At 33.4% G+C, this 16,518-nt stretch overlaps 1 pseudogene; it reads right to left on the bottom strand.

Moving 5' to 3' along the window:
• Positions 1–282: 282 nt before the first annotated feature.
• Positions 283–16,518, bottom strand: part of LOC123253469 — a 30,999-nt pseudogene continuing 14,763 nt past the window's right edge.

Consider the following 16,518-nt stretch of genomic DNA (forward strand, 5'->3'; position numbering starts at 1 on the left):
TGAAGGATGTTGGCTGTGAGTTAGGAGCTACAATAGAATGATCCAGTTTTCCACGGAGGGATTCCATGAGTAGAATAAAAAATAAATTAAGTACCATTAGGGAGGATCTGACAGGATAAGTAGATATTCCATGGAGATGGAATGCCAACATTTCTTATTTTTCTACCATCATCCTGGGGCAGAAAGCTAAGTGGCTCACTCGGTTGAGGAGGCAAAGCTGGCCATTAGCTGGAATGAAATGTAGTAGGCAGCAGGGAAAGGAGAGACCAGGCAGCCCTTGGGTCAAAAAGATTTCTCAGACAATGATTTCACATTTTCTACAAGAATACAGACAAATTGTTCCAACTTCTCAGCACCTATGTGCCTAGCCACCACTACCTCTCCATGATTGTCAGTCTCCTGGCTTTCATAGTCCAATACAGATTTGTGCATGATAAGGGAGACTCCAAAGAACTGAAGGCCACATTGCCTGGGCCCTGTCAGCTCTGGCCATGCCCACAGTATTGGCCTCCATTTTCTGCAGAAACTGCCACTCTGCCATGGTAATGATTTCAAAGATGGCCCTTCAAACATAAGATAGGTTCTTTCTTGCAGTAGTTATTCTCAGTCCATTTGTTTCCATATACCATAGGACTTCTGTCTCAAAATATGGTCATAAGTATTAGACATAGGAAGAAACTGTGTGCTTTAAGAAAAACTTAATGCTGGGGAACTACATCCCCAGCATGCCTTGAACCTCCCAGGGTTCCCTCCCCTTCTTGGTGTGGGATTGGTCTATAAATGAACCAATCCCTCACTAGGGAGGGGCGTTTGAATCCACTTTGAGCCAGGGAGCTGTGGAGTAGAGGAGTAGGAGCTGGCCTGATTAAAGATCCTTCTTCTTTGATCATTTTCTCTACAGTTCTTTTATTTTTTCATCATTACAAAACTTTTCTCCAAATCTCTCATCACTGGGACTTCTAAGTGGATTTTGTCCATTGAGGCCTGCCAAATTGATATGATCTTGGATCTGTATAATATCCCCAATTTCATATTCATGGTTTATCCCACTGGCAGCATTGGTGTCAAGGTGGGCATATTCATACGTTGGAAAGCTCTCATAGAGAATGCCACCTTCCAGAGTGGGAAGTTCATCATCCATGGGGAATTGGCCCTGCATCATCACACAGTTTTTGTCATTTAAGTGTCCCAATACCAGCTGCCCTGCTTAGCCTGTACTATGCTTTGAAGGAAGTCAAGTGCCTCACTATAGTAAAAGGGATGTAACTGGGTTCCTCTATTTGAAAAACCCCTCAATCCAGAACCATGGATCACTGTGATTTGGGGCTGATGTTTAGTATGGTATAAAAGCCACTCAGCAGTTTTCTTATAATACTCATACTTGAATTTGTTCTCTAGGGCTGCCTTGTGGTATTCTGCTCCACTCTGCTTCTGTCTACTTTCCTCCTCTCTGCTCTGTTGAGCTCAGAATGTCTGGAATTATTTAGATGATATAATCACTGGGGAAAAGCATTTGAATGACTGACATCACAGGGTCTTTATTAAGGATTAGAAAACTGGCTAATAGCATACCCTGGTTGTTAAATCAGTTATATAAAATTACTTTAAAATAATTAATGAATATGTTCATTACATTAAGATACCCAGGTAACTTCTTCCCCTCTCACTATTAGAGAAGGCATCATTTGCAAAAAAAAAGTATATATATAAAACTCTATCTTACTTATTTCTATTTATCAGTTCTTTCTCTGGAGTTACTTTTAAAGGTTATTTCTTGATTATAAATGGAATTAAGGAGGGATAGAGGTTTTCATTAACTAGCTGTAATAAGAAGCTTTCTATGAGAAAAATAAGGCTTGATATCCTTTCCTTTTCATGGTTGGGCAGAACCAATCTCTATACCCTCTTGTGGGATTAGGAGGGAATGTTTCAGGGAAAAGTTCCTGCCATTGGGGATTTTTGGGTATGGACTCTGAATTACAAACATGTGAATTTGTTTTACTCACTTTTTGTTAGGGATAGAAATATAGAGTTGGAGGTCTTCATAATTGTGTTGTTATTTCAGGAGTTTAAAAAAGGTTATTTTTGTTCATCTCATGGATTTTTGTTTTATCTTATAGATCCAGTCATAATGATTCTGTCTGGCACAAAATTATTGTTTTTTTGAGGCTTTTGAATTGCTCAAGTTTGAGGAAAGCAATTACTCTACTGTCTTGGAGATCATGGAATTCTAGTCTTGATTCTCAAACCATATATATATATATACATATATATATATATAAATGAAACAAAACTACACAAATATGTTTTAATAAATATTGACTAAATATTAAGAAAGCCATATAGGACAATTTAAGTTTAGCCTTCTATTTCTTCTACCATCTAATATGATGAATTTTTAATAGATATGTGACCTAAATAAAAACAATATAACAACATATTAACAATTATTAATTAAAGGTTGTTTTTATATCAGGAATGCAGGGATGGTTCATTGTTAAGGAAATTATAAATAAAATAGATCATATGTATATAATAAAATATAAATAAATAAAATTATAAAAATTATAAGAAAATGTTAACTGCTGAGGCAAAAACCTGACAAACATAAAACTCATAAAAAACACTAAAAAGCGTAGAAATTATTGTCTATTTCCTAAATATGATTAACAATATCTATTAAAAAATCAGGAAGTAGCATTATAGTGGAGAAACACTAGAAAGCTTTTGCAAGAAAATCAGGAGTAAGGAAAGGATATCCATTGTCCCTGTGTCATTTGAAAATCTAGAAATTCTAGCTATATGAATAAGATATAAAAAGAATTGGAAGGAATATTCATTGGTAAAGAGAAAACAAAATTACCTTTATTTGTACAGGATATAATGCATTATTTAGAAAATCATTGAGAGTTATGATAAAATTAATCAATTAATTATATCAGCAAAGTATCCGTCTTTAAAATAGTCTCACAAAAGCCATTGCCCTTTCTATATATTACAAAGAAAAACTAGGAGATAGTGAAGAGTGAATAAATTTCCTTTGTCTATTAATCAGCAACTTTTAAATTATTTAATCAAGAACTCAAAGTACCCCTACTTAACACTAAGTAAGTAGATTCATGAGTCACTTGCTAGAGTAAGTGACAACTGCCCTGTGCTGGGGCAGTGCTAGGCAAATTGAAAGACTGCCATTGGTTCACATAAAGTAGGGTAGCAACAGGAAGTGACGTGGAAAAGGGACTATAAAAAATCTTGAATTTCCTGTCCAGAGGACTTTGACTTTTCCTTAGGAGTTCTTTGGGACTTCTCCTTCAGACTGCTGTTTTGGAGGACTTCTCCTGGGGATTTTGCGTTCAGATACTGTATATCAGTGAGCTGGGTAAGTAGATGGCCTTCCTTTCCTGGCTTCTGGAGAGATTGGTTCCCCAGAGACCTTCCTTTCCTGGAGGAGGCTGCACTGGTGGAACCCTTGATGAAGACATCATCTGGTCCTCTGGTTGAAGATTACCCAGCCCTGCTGTGGCCGAGCCAGAAAACAAAGCAACACTTAGGGTGATAGGCCAGGCATTTTTTCTACCCTCTTCTTACATTTTTCCACTTTCACTCTTTCGACCTCTTTGTGAATAAAGCTACTAAAAGTTATTTTGAATTAAGCTATAATATTTTTAAATTGGCAACTATGATATTATTTTAGAACTTTCATATTAGCATAAAAACCTATATTTTTATATTCTTACAAGAGAAAAAAAGAGAAATTTCATTCAAAATAACTGCAAACTCTATAAAATATATGAAAATCAACCTATAAGGAAAATAAATTATATAAATGTAATTTTGAATATGAATACAAAACAATTTTAACAGAAATAAAGAATTAAATAATCAGAGAGATATTCATTGTTTATGATTTATACAAATATTCATTGTTTATTATTTTATGGCAATATAAAAATTGCTATACTAGTGAAATTAATTTGTAGATCTAGTGCTTTACTTATCAAAATGCTAAGAGGTTACTTTAGAAAACTAAACAAAATAATAATAAAATTCACCTTAAAAAAAAAGTCAGGTGTATCAAGGGAAATAGTAGGGAAAAAAACAATTAAGGGGAATATGCCATTATGTGACCTTAAATATATTGAAAAGCAATAATTATGAAAACTGTTTAATATTTGTTTTAAAAATACTAAAAAATTGATCAATGGAAAAAATTCACTAGATTACAAGATGCAGAAGCAATAAGTATAGTAAACTAATTCTTGAGAAAAACTAGAAAACAGTTACTGAGCTACAGATTATCTTTTTTTGAGAAAAAGTGCTTGGAAAATGGGAAAGCCATATAGTAGAATTTAAGTTTAGTCTTCCATCTCTTCTATCATCTACTACAATGAATTTTAAATAGATATGTGACCTAAATATAAAATATCACATCTTGGGGCAAAAAGAGGAGAATGGAAGGAAGTATTTTTCATAACTATGGTATGGGGGAGAATTCTTAAGCAAAGAATGGGTAGGTGGAGTGTGGTGGCTCAGACCCAGTTACTGTAGAGACTGAGGTTGGTGGATCATTTGAGTTCAGGCATTCTGAGCTTCAGTAAAGCTAAAACTGATTGAGTGCCTGTACTGAATACCACACTGATATATAAGGGGCCACTAGCTCCATAAGGAGGAATGAGCTGGCTCAGGTTGGAAATGCAACAGGGTAAGTTTCTACATGAATCAGTAGTGGTATCAGTCCTATGACTACCATTGTACTTTCAATCTGGTTAAGACATGGAGGACCAATTTTAAAAAAGAAAAGAATTAATAGATATAATCATGAAAAGTAAAATGGATAAGTTAATTGCTATTTTAAAACAACCTTTTCATTTCTAACTGAAAGAGCAAGTTTCTCTGGGAGAGAGATAGGATGCAGTATGTATTATCTGAGCCATATGAGGCTCTTTTGAGGGCCAGATAGGGCTCTTTCTGCAGGAGCCATAAAGTCAATTTTTTTTCAGGCACTGTTACAGGAGTGTGCACTGTGAGCACTGTATGGCTCTCATGAAATTACATTTTAAAAAATGTGGCGTTTATGGCTCTCATGGCCAAAAAAGGTTGCCAACCCACTGCTATAGAGGGTTAATCAAAGGTATTTCTCTTGGGAAAGATAATATTTTCTGTCTAAGTGAAATTCCTTAAAATTAGAGAAATCTTATTTTACATTTAAAATTTTACTTTTTAATGATAAATATCTATTTTTTTTCTCGCTTCCGCATCCATTGACTATAAAAGAAAAAAAGAAAGAAAAAATGTAACATGTACAAAGAGTGAAGCAAAACAAATATCTGTACTGATCGTGTCTTGAAAACATACCTCATTCTGAACTCTAGAGTTCAGCAGGTCTTTGACATGAAGTGGTTAGCATTCTTCATCATTAGTTTTGTGGAATTTAGATTGGTCATTTAGAGAAAATCTTTTAAAAGCTCAAATATTTAAGGAAATAATCATTCCCCCTCTAGTTATTATTTCACTCATGCTAGTTGAGCTTTACACCTATTAACACATAACAGATTTTATATATTTAAAAATTTAAGAGCTGGAAAGTGCTAATAGAGATATCCAATTAGAGATGATCTAGCCCAATGCCTCATTTTATAGATGAGAAACTGGGGCCTAGAGAGTTTAAATGACTTGTTCTAGGGTTGTATAGCTAATCAATTGCAGATCTAGGACTGTAATTTGGCTCCTGTCTAGTATTCTTTCCATTATGGAAGCCCAGGCTATTTCCACTTCCTATGCAAAAACTCCTAATTCAGGTACTAAATCTGTTCTCACTTAGAAAAAAAAAAGAAAATAATAAGGTAGAAAAAAAATTTCTTTTTAAACAAATGTGCATAGCCAAGCAAAACGGATCCCTTAGTGTCTGCATATAAAAATACATGTATCATTCTGCAACCTAAATCTATCACCTCTGTCATGGAGAACATGTTTTATCATTAGTCTTCGTTGTATTGATTATGGTTCTTATGACTTTCAAAATTGTTTTTATAGCATCATTGCATAAATTATTCTCTTATTTTTGCTCACTTTATCACAAGTTAAAGTCATCAAAATTGTTCATTTTTATTGTATTTATTTTACAGTATAAGTTGCTCCTCTGGTTCTCCTCATTTCACTCATCAACAGTTCATAAAAGATTTTCTATGTCTTTTTTGGATTTATTTATTTCCTCATTTCTTATAGCACAATAGTACTGCATCACATTCATAAGCATCAATTTATTTTGTTGTTCCTCAATTGTTGAAAATCCTCTTTACTTTTTTTTGCCACCCACAAAAAAACAACCCTCTTTTCCTCTTAGATTATATATATATATATATATATTGCTCTGAGCTGGGTCAAAGGGCACACATTGTTTAATAACTCTTTGTCCTTAATTCTAAATTATTTTTCAAGTAACAAGTTTACTAACAATTCAGTAATATGCCTATTTACTCAAAGCCCCTCAAACAATCATTTTGGGGTCATATTGGTCCACTGTAATGGGTCAAATCTTTCTTTTACTGGGGAAAAAACCCAACTTTTTAGCACCTCCCAATTGTTTACTAAATAAAATCTAAATTCCTGAATTTGACCTTCACATTTTCTATAATCTGATATGAGCTTGCCGTTTCATTTTATCATATCTCATATTGTTCTCTTCATGGCTCATATATTCTAATTTCATCCATACTGGGTTATTCTAAACCTTTTCCCTTCCTTGTCATTTTGCTGGTTTACATCTCTGACCCTTTGTACATGCTAGCTTTTTTACTTGGAATAAACTCAAGTTCCATCTTTGTCTATTGATGGAGATGTAGCACTTGTCCAAGTCAGGAAGACCTGACTTTAAGTCCAACTTCAGACACTTAGTAGCTGTATGGAGCAAGTCAGTCACACAACCTCTGTTTGCCTCCCTTTTCTAATCTTTAAAATGGGATAATACCTCCCAGGTTGCTATGAGGATCAAACGAGATAATATTTCTAAAGCACTTAGAACAGTGCCTGACATAAAGTAAGTGTTATATAAATGTTAGCTGTCATTATTATTGAGGTAGCTAGGTGGCAAAATTTATAATTCTGACCCTGGAATCAGGAAGACCCAAGTTCAAACCTGATCTATGAGATTCTGAGCAAATCAGTTAAACTTTATGTGCTACAGTTTCCTCATCCATAAAATAGAGATCATTATAGCACCTACCTCTCAATTTTGATTCAAGAAATGAATAAGAAAATATTTGCAAAGTTCTTAGCACAGTGCTGGGCACATAGTAGGTACTTAGTAAATGTTTATTCTCTTTCCCTGTTGAAATCTCTTTTTCTTCCAGAAACAACTCAGATGCAACATTCTTCTTGAAGCTATCCATGACTTCTAACTCCTTTTAGGTGAAAGTGACTTCTCATTTCTTAAATTTCTCATCACAATTTGTCTGGAATTCTTTGACTATGTCTCTTGTTGTTTTTTTTCAATCAATTATTTGCACACTTGTTCGAGGTTCTTAGGTTTAGAGGTAGAATCCGTCTTATGGGCCATATGTTTCAATCATTACATTTTATAAATAAGAAACCTCAAGCTTAAATAGTTATGATTTGCCCAAATTCTGTCTTTTGTTGCAATCAAACTTCTCTTTGAAAGCATCATATATCTTCCATCATCTTTGTATATTTTCAGCATCTAAACACAGTGTCTGGAATTTTTTAAAAAGTTGGAGGAATTGAATTTAATTGTAATAAAATACCCAGCAAATCTTGAATCCTTTCCCTGCCCTCAAAATGTAAATGATTCTCTCATCCTTTCAATGCCCAAAGATGCCTGTTGGGATTTATCAACTTCTCCTCTTCATCTAAACTAAGAGATGATGATAGGAGGATCATAGGCAGGAACTTTTTAAGTTTTTGTCAATTTCCTATTGTTACCAGCAATGTAAAAACTTTCAAAACTGTGTGCTTCTTTTAAGGATAAGAAAAGTGTGAGGCAGCTGAAAAGTTATCTTTCCTTTCTCAGTAAAGTTAAGTTTCTAGTAGTCCAAAACCATATTTGGTTACATTACAGGATAAATGGACTTCTCTGGATTAGCCTGAGAACCTAACAATCATTTATGATATGTAGTAAGTTCTTTCCTTTGGGAAAATGTGTTCTAAGTGTCAAACAACCAATTTCTAGATCTTTTTGTAAATAACTTCTTAGCAGTTAGAGGTATTTGTAATTCTAATTACTTGGAATATGGCAGTGAAGTGCATTTCTTATTTATTTCTAGTTTTTAAAGCAAAAATATTTTATTTAATTTATTAAAAATTCCCCAACTACATTGGAAAAAAGTAAAAGTTTTTAAAAATTCATTTAAAAAATTTTTGAGTTAGAGTTTCTATCCCTCTTTCCTACTCCTCTCCAACCCATTGAGAAGACAAGTAATCTGACTATACATTTGAGGTCATGCTAAACTTTTCCAAATTAGCTTTGTTGTAAAAGAAAACATGCATAAAAACCCAAGAAAAATAAAGGTAGTTTTAAAAAAGTATGCTTCAATTTGTGGAGTTCTTTAGTTCTTTCTCCAGAGAATAGATTGCATTTTTCATTATGGGTCCATTGGAATTTGACAATACATTTCTTGTGTATGACGACACTCCTTTAAAAGAAAAGTAACACACATTTATTAAGCAACTACTATAAATGAAGTTATTATTTTGCTTAGCACCTCACAACATTCACTTGAAATATTTCATTTACCCAGAACATTCCTCCCTGACTTTGATGAAAAAAAAGATTATTTACTAGAAGGGGTTCTAATGCATTTAAGTAAAATATTAGATTCTGTGGTCATTCAAATATTTGAGTTGTATAAGACATGAACCTAATTACACCCAAGTATTCAGTTTCTGGTTTTTTTCAAGGACATGAAGAATATTTTGAACTATGAGAACTTTCTTGGTGCTATTCCTGCATGATCCATGATTCTTTGGCTAACTGCAAGCACAACATATTTAATGGAATGCCAGTAGAGAGGAGAACTATTTTATTACAAAATACCTAACTTTCTCAACACACTTTGAAGAAATGATGAAGTATTCAAATGATCAAATTTATTATCTTATAGATCCTGGGCTTGGTGAAACAATAATGTGTAATATGCATCCTTCCACAATGCAAAAGCTTAGTTTTATTTTTTATCTAGTATTCATTCTTTCATTCATTCATGCAGGAGAGGCAGCATGCCATAGTACTTAGCAGGCAGCCTTCCAATCGGAAGGACCTAATTTAAGACCTTCTGACAGTAGCTATGTGACCACACACAAATCATTAAACCTCAGTGTCTTTAGCAACTCACTGAAGTTTTATAAATGAGTTACTAATCTATATCCACTGAAGAAGTTTCCACCTACTGGAAGTTTCTAATATACTTTGAGGTCCAATGTACAGACTCCTTCAGAATATATTTATATAATTTAAAATAATGTTTAGTGTTGGCCATTGAAAAAACCAATATTCAAATACAGGCAAATAAAAAAACAGATTGTATATGAAACAAAATTCCATTCTTTAGAATTTATGTTTTTAAAAAGGTATGTATTATATTGACCAAGATGAGAAAAATATGCTGTTTGTTTCCATGTCCATTTCTCAATTTCTTTTCTCCAGAACATTTTTCCTTGCTTTTGTTGTGATGATGTTGATATGAAAGCAGAATAAAGATTGAAGAAGGATGAAAAAGTATAAAGAAGAACCACTAGAAAGAAAAGGTGGAGGATTTAAATGCTAAGTATTGCCACTCCGACTTCCTTCAGTTTTTGGTAATAGTTCCCATACTTCTTTGTATTCTTCACATATGCTATTTCTTATTATGAGATAATCTTCTTTTTATATTCACTTACCAAAATTTTGTTCAGACATTCCTCAATTGGCTGTAATATTTTTTTAACAAAGCTGAAATTAAATTGCACTTAAAAGAAAGACTTGAATACTGTGGACAGCTTTGTGTGGAAAGATGGAGGGAGGCAATCTTCTCACCTCTTTGGCTGGATGCTAGATTAGAATTCATAGGCGGTTTGGATGGTCATTTTGGGGTTAACTCAGAGAGCCACTTTTTATTGCACTGAGATTAAGGACTCTTGAGTTTCATGAAAGGAGGGTCAGAGCATAACCACTTGTATTTATTATATCCAATATATGACTCTGACTTTGAGAATAAAGGCTTCTTGGAGTCTTGAGATGAAAATTCTGAATGTTGCATGCCAAAGAGGAAACAGTTTGCCATTTCTGCCAATGAAGAATAAAAATTAAAATAAACAAACTAGAGAAGAAAGAAAAAAAGAAGGAAAGGGAATGAGTATTCCAGTAGGGTATGTTTCCCTAAAAGTTAACATCCAACTTTCATTTCCTTTTCCCTGTAAGGATAGAATAACTGGGTCTCTGAGGCAGCATGCTAAAAGTAGTTTATAGAAAGAGAGAGGGAAGATCACAGAAATAGCAGAAACCAGTGAGAGAGTACACTAACTGCAGCTTAGGGGAAGCTTCAAACTTGCAATTCAAACCTGTTTTGCTTCCTTGGTACCTGTATATTCATTTAGATTCTTAGAATCATATTGTGACTTTAAAATATGTAATTTCTTTCTTTAGGCATTGCAAGTGGGTCAGAGTCGATGAGGAAGCTGAATATTTTTGTCAAAACACAGGGGAAATAGTAGGGAAATATAGGTGCAGAAAGGAATATGGGAAAGATAAGATTCGATCAATGACATACATTAGAGTTTTGACTCTGTTCCCATGACAGGCAAATTTCTTCTACAGGATTGACCACATGTTCCCAGGAGACACACCAGTCTGGTTTTATTTTGAAAGACAACTGACAGGCTGGCAAACAACTTCTTCTCATAAATGTGTCCCATAGATTACCATCAAGGTTTCTCCCTGTAAACAAAACCTGTGGAGGACATGTCAGTGACCCCAATAACAGAATGTGCTTCCTTTGGGGATATCTGCAAAGTCAGATTAAATGCTGGTAAAATTTTTAGTCTGCTTTTTCAGTTAAAATGACATACCTGTATTCTTTTGCCACTCAACTAAGAAGAATGGTAGATTACTTTGAGATAAAATTTTATGTGAAATAGAATAAAATGTTTGAATGCTTACAGCACATATATTTCTGAACAGAATTCCGAGATAGTATTTCATAAGATTTTCCTTAGAGATTTTTCAGAGAACCATTTTGTGAAAATGGGTATACACACATACACACATATTTATTTTAAAATTTTCATTTCACCTTTTCATTATTCAGAAAACATAAAACATTTTTGCTCTGAGAAAAAAATCCTCTGTCTCTCTGTGTATATGTACATATACGTATATAGATATATCATATAAAATTATTTGATATATAAATTATTTATATATGTATAATACATACATATTTATATAAACTGGTATTCATATGAATGTATATTGTTAGATATATCACATAAAATTATATATATGTACATATATATATATATATAGTGCCAGGGCCAAGGCTGTACTGAATAACAAATAATCCCTTTCATATGAATACCAGTTTGCTTTTAGAAACAGTTTTAAAGGCAAATTCCACATTTAGGTACTAGCTTTATTCTTCAATGCTTGATAAATTTAAGAGAATGCCAGTTTTCTCTTTGTATGTGCCTCTGGGGTAGTAAATGTGATTATAGCATCACATAGCATTTCATAGCTTGGCTATGCCGTATTCTATTATGCTGATACATATTTTCTTCATCATTATGATACTTTAGTTTTCAGATGTTTGAGCATTATGACTGGCACCAGGTCAACTCTGTGAGGCTCTTCAACTAAGCAGAGTTTTACCCTAGTACAACTAATTATTTAAACCTTGCTTCCTGTACCAGCTGTTTCAGTTTCCTTATCTGCAAAATGTAGATAATATTTTCTCTCAATATTTTACAGAGCTTTGAAATTACAAAGATAATTTCACTTAAACAATATACCAATGTCTTTTAAAAAAAAGAGAGACTTTAAAATGTTTTTTCAAATGCAAGACCTGAACCTTACCTTATGTAATGTTGATGGATTTTCCACAAGGAGAATTTTGATCCAGTATCTTACAATAAATAGGCTTTTTCAGAACTTTACGTTTTCAAATAAATTAATATTCAGTAGCTTTGAAAAGATTTTTAAAGGAAAAAATAATTAATGATTTTAAGAGACATTTTCATTAATTAATGTTGTAAAGGGAGAAAAAATAGATAAGACATATCTGAAGGATAGAGAAGGATGCATATTTTTGCTGTCTTTAGACATAAAGCACTTCAATTAATATATCCTCATGAAATTTACAAAGTAGGAATTTTTCCTAAGGGGAAGATCAACTTGAATAATAATATGAACAAAATGTTTTATAATCATAAAAGATTTCATAAATGTAAACTGATATATGTGTATAATCTTAAATGTAGTTATTATATCATTATTAAATTATTTAATTTAGCTAATATAGTCATCACAATACTAATTATTTCTCACACAATGAGAATCATTTTTTCATTATTCAGAAAGTGTTAAACATTTTTTTCCTACAAGAATTTGAAAAAACTTTTTTTTAGGACAAGCTTTCCTTTCTTCTTGTTTTTTTTCCTCCCTCAGCAGCCAGCAGATTCTTTTTTGTATGGGTCTATCCATACCTTGACCCCTTTCCACTGAACATCATGTGAAGTAGAAAATCTTAAAAATAACTAGGTGCTTTTCAGTGATAGATAGGCCAGGAGTTCGACTATCACAATCAAGGGACTTCAGTGATGCCATATGATTGTCTAGTAACAAGAAAGAAAATGAAAGCATTGGTGAAGCCACTTTCAGAAGATCATTTTTTATTCTGCTTATTCAGGAATATTCTTGGAAGATGAAGGATATCAATTCTTATGGTACTTCATATAATTATTTATATAAAATATCCATATATATATACTTATATATTCAAATATACATATGGATATGTGTACATATGTGTCTATAAACACACATACACATCTTCATAAAAGATATATTCTTTATGATAATGTTAAATGTAACCCAATTTATTATAGGTGAAATGCAAATTTGGCTTCCTTGATGAATAACTTTTGGGGGAGGGGAGAAGAGGTGGGGTAAAGATTTGTGATCTAATTAGATTATGGAATTCTTGGGGTGGAGTCTCTCCAACAATGCCGAGGGACAATTCATTTATATTTTAAAGTGTTACAGAGTTGCTTGGGAGAACTGAGAGATTAATAACTTGCCCATGGTCACAGAGATCACTTCTATGAAAGGTAGATCTTGAACCCAGATCTTTCTAACTACAAGTCCAGTCCTTTATTTGCTCTACCATGTCATCTCTCAAGAATAACAGTTTGTTAATAGTAATAAATTTGTAAAGTAACGAGCTATATAGTAGAATGAGAAGAGCAATGCATTTGACATTAAAAGACTTAGATTCAAATCTCAGCTTTTCTGCTCACTGATTTTGTGACCTCAGGCAAGTTACTTCATCTTTGTGAAGACTCAGTGCCCTCTCTCCTCTGCAAAACAAGAGATCAGACTAGATGATTTCTAAGATCTGTTTCAACGCTTATGTTCTATGGCCCTATCAAGGTACAGTGCTTAGCACGGTGTCTTGTACCTAATAAATGCTTAATAAATGCTAGTGGACTGACTGCTATGAAGTAAGGGGCTATTTGCCCCAGGAAATATGTATAGTTAGTCTCAAGACTGCACCAAGGTATGACTATAAAAATGTTTCTTCTGTATAGAGTAGACTCAGAGCCTTGAAAAACTTGCTGGCCACATGTGAAAGACCAAGAATATAGCTAGGCAAGGAGAGCTCTACAACCTTCATCTCAGGGTTTCTTTTTGATCTTCTGTATTTTTCTCCCTTTTATTCAATTGCTTGGGAAAGCAAGAGAGAGTTGGAATTGAATGCTTCCCACTCTAACCAAATTTGAGAAGCATCAGAAGTTCAATGGAAAAGTAATAGCCACTAAATAGATGCAGATTGAGAGCAGATGAGTCACTGAAAATTATCAAGGAGTTATGTGGATTTCTGGCCTCAAATCAGAATGAGACCTTTGACAGAAGCATGAACTTTGATTATTAGGAAATACATATAATACTATATATGTATAATATAATAATATTATAATAATATAACATTATTATAATATTATTATATTAGGAAATACATGCTCCTTGGTATTCTGGCTGAGGGGTCTCCTTCTAAGTAGAAAATGCCCATTCTTGGCAAAGTTTGGAGAAATACATAGCTGTGGGTATGTAAGTCATCTTTTACTTCTAAAAGATTTCTAGGTTTAGGTAAAACCTAAGAGAAATGGGACATAACTCATTTGTTCTATGAAGAAGTAGCATCTCAGCTGACTCCAGCTGAATCTAGACAATGGAAACAAAGAGAAATGCCAAAATTTCTTACCCAGTGGAGTGATGGCTGGCAGTAGCCATCAGCAGTAACGTGACCATTGGAATCTCTCCCTTTCAGATGTATTCCCTTTATGTATCCCTCTATATTAATATTTCATGTGCATTTTCATTCTTTCCATTAATGGTGTTGGTTTGGGGGTATTGTGTTCCAAGTCTGTGGTAGAAATGATTTATTGCTATTTCTCTTACTGTGTTATGTCAATAAATACCTTTATTTTGAATGGTTACGTCTGTCTGACTAGTAATGGTAAATATATTGTTAGGGACTAATGAGTTGTGGTTTGGGATAGATGTGAATCCAATAGAGCACCTTAAAACTGGGAGAACTTTTTTTCTGGGAAACACGCTTTTGAAGTTGGGAATATTCTTAAATAATACTTAAGAACTTAACACAATCTTTTGAAATATCTGTTTAGTTTGTGAACTACCGACAAATCCTTTAGGATATTATAATGGGTTTTCAGAGGTTATTTTCCCTAAATATATTATTTATCTGGTTTATATGAAGTTTAAAATAAAGGAGTGGTGGGAAATTAAATAGATAGTCAGTAGGCCAGACTCATCTGGCTGCCATATGCCATATGGACTGAGAATCTAGAGAAGAATATGAAATAACAGGATTATTAGTCATTTCTCAATACCAAAAGATCATCTACCTCCATGGAAGGAACTGAGGAAGTCAACAGATTTTTAACTTTATTAGAAGGAGGTGAAAAAAAGGGAGCCCCACAATAAAGCATACCATTCTCAATTGTATTTAATGTTAAAATAGTAAGTTGAAAGAGAACAAATGTATTTCTATGCTACCAAAGAATATGATTCAGTAGGGAAAAAATCAGTGAAATGAAAGTTAATCCACTGAAAATCAATAAGGAGAAAATTACCCAGTCTCCTGCACTATACTCAACAGATACTCTGGAAGTCTTTTTACCTCCCAGAGGAAAAGTCATGGATTTAGAGTCAGGGAATCTTTGTTTGAAATCCCAATTTTATGACGGACATATTTGTGTTTGACCATGGGCAAGTTATTTCCTTTCCCTGGGATTTCCTCATCTATTAAATAAGAGGAATGGATTAGATACAGTGGTGTCAAACTCCATACCTAGAGATAGCCTGAACAAGATTAGAAGGTAACTGGAAATGTTTGACAAAATAAATAAGAATATGATATAACATAGTGTCAATTTGTGATTTTCTAGGTCAATGTGTGACCTGCAGAGATCCTGTTTCTATTTGAGTTTTATACCACTGAATTAGAAGAAATCATAAATGCCCTTAAAGTATAAAATCTTGTGATCTTACTAACTATAAATTTTTTTTAAAAATGTTTAGATAGAGATACAATTTTTGTTTATTGTTTTCTAACATTATGTGCTACATGATCTCTCCCTCCTTAATTCTTTCCCCCTCTTCAATATTACAGGTAATGTGCAATAGGTTGTACATGTGTTATACAATACTTACTTCGCTGTTCAGAATGTTGTGAAAGATCTCATATATTGCTTACACTAGAGAAAAATTCATAGTGGAAATAAAGTGAAGAATGGTATGCTTTATTGTGAGACTTCCCATTTTTAATTCACCTCCTCCTCATAAAGTTAAAAATCTGTTGACTTCCTAGGCTCCTTCTCTGGAATTGGATGATCTTTTAAACTTTAAAACTAGACACTTTCCCATTTTTTCCTGTTGCTTCCCCCCTCCACCAATTACAATTTCACTTTGGGTAAGGAGAAAGATTTAAATGGAAGAGGAGAAGGAATTTTGAAGCCAATCATGAGAATTTTGCACTTGTGATGAAGTTTAGGGCTTGAAGAAAAATTTAGACATACTTGAGTAAGAGAAAAAATGGAAGAAGAAAGAAGGCTGAAGGTGGAGGAACAGCAAGCAAAGGAGGGAAATAAATGAAGGAGAAAAAAGGGAAGAAGGAGGAGAAGAATGTTTTTGGGGCTAAAGGAAGGCAATTATATGAGTTTGTTAAAATGCTATTAAAATGAAAAGTGTCCTCTGTGTTGGTGAATGCCTCAGCAAAAACTGGAAAGGGA

Source organism: Gracilinanus agilis, chromosome 1, assembly GCF_016433145.1.
Source record: "Gracilinanus agilis isolate LMUSP501 chromosome 1, AgileGrace, whole genome shotgun sequence".
NCBI classification, from domain to species: domain Eukaryota; kingdom Metazoa; phylum Chordata; class Mammalia; order Didelphimorphia; family Didelphidae; genus Gracilinanus; species Gracilinanus agilis.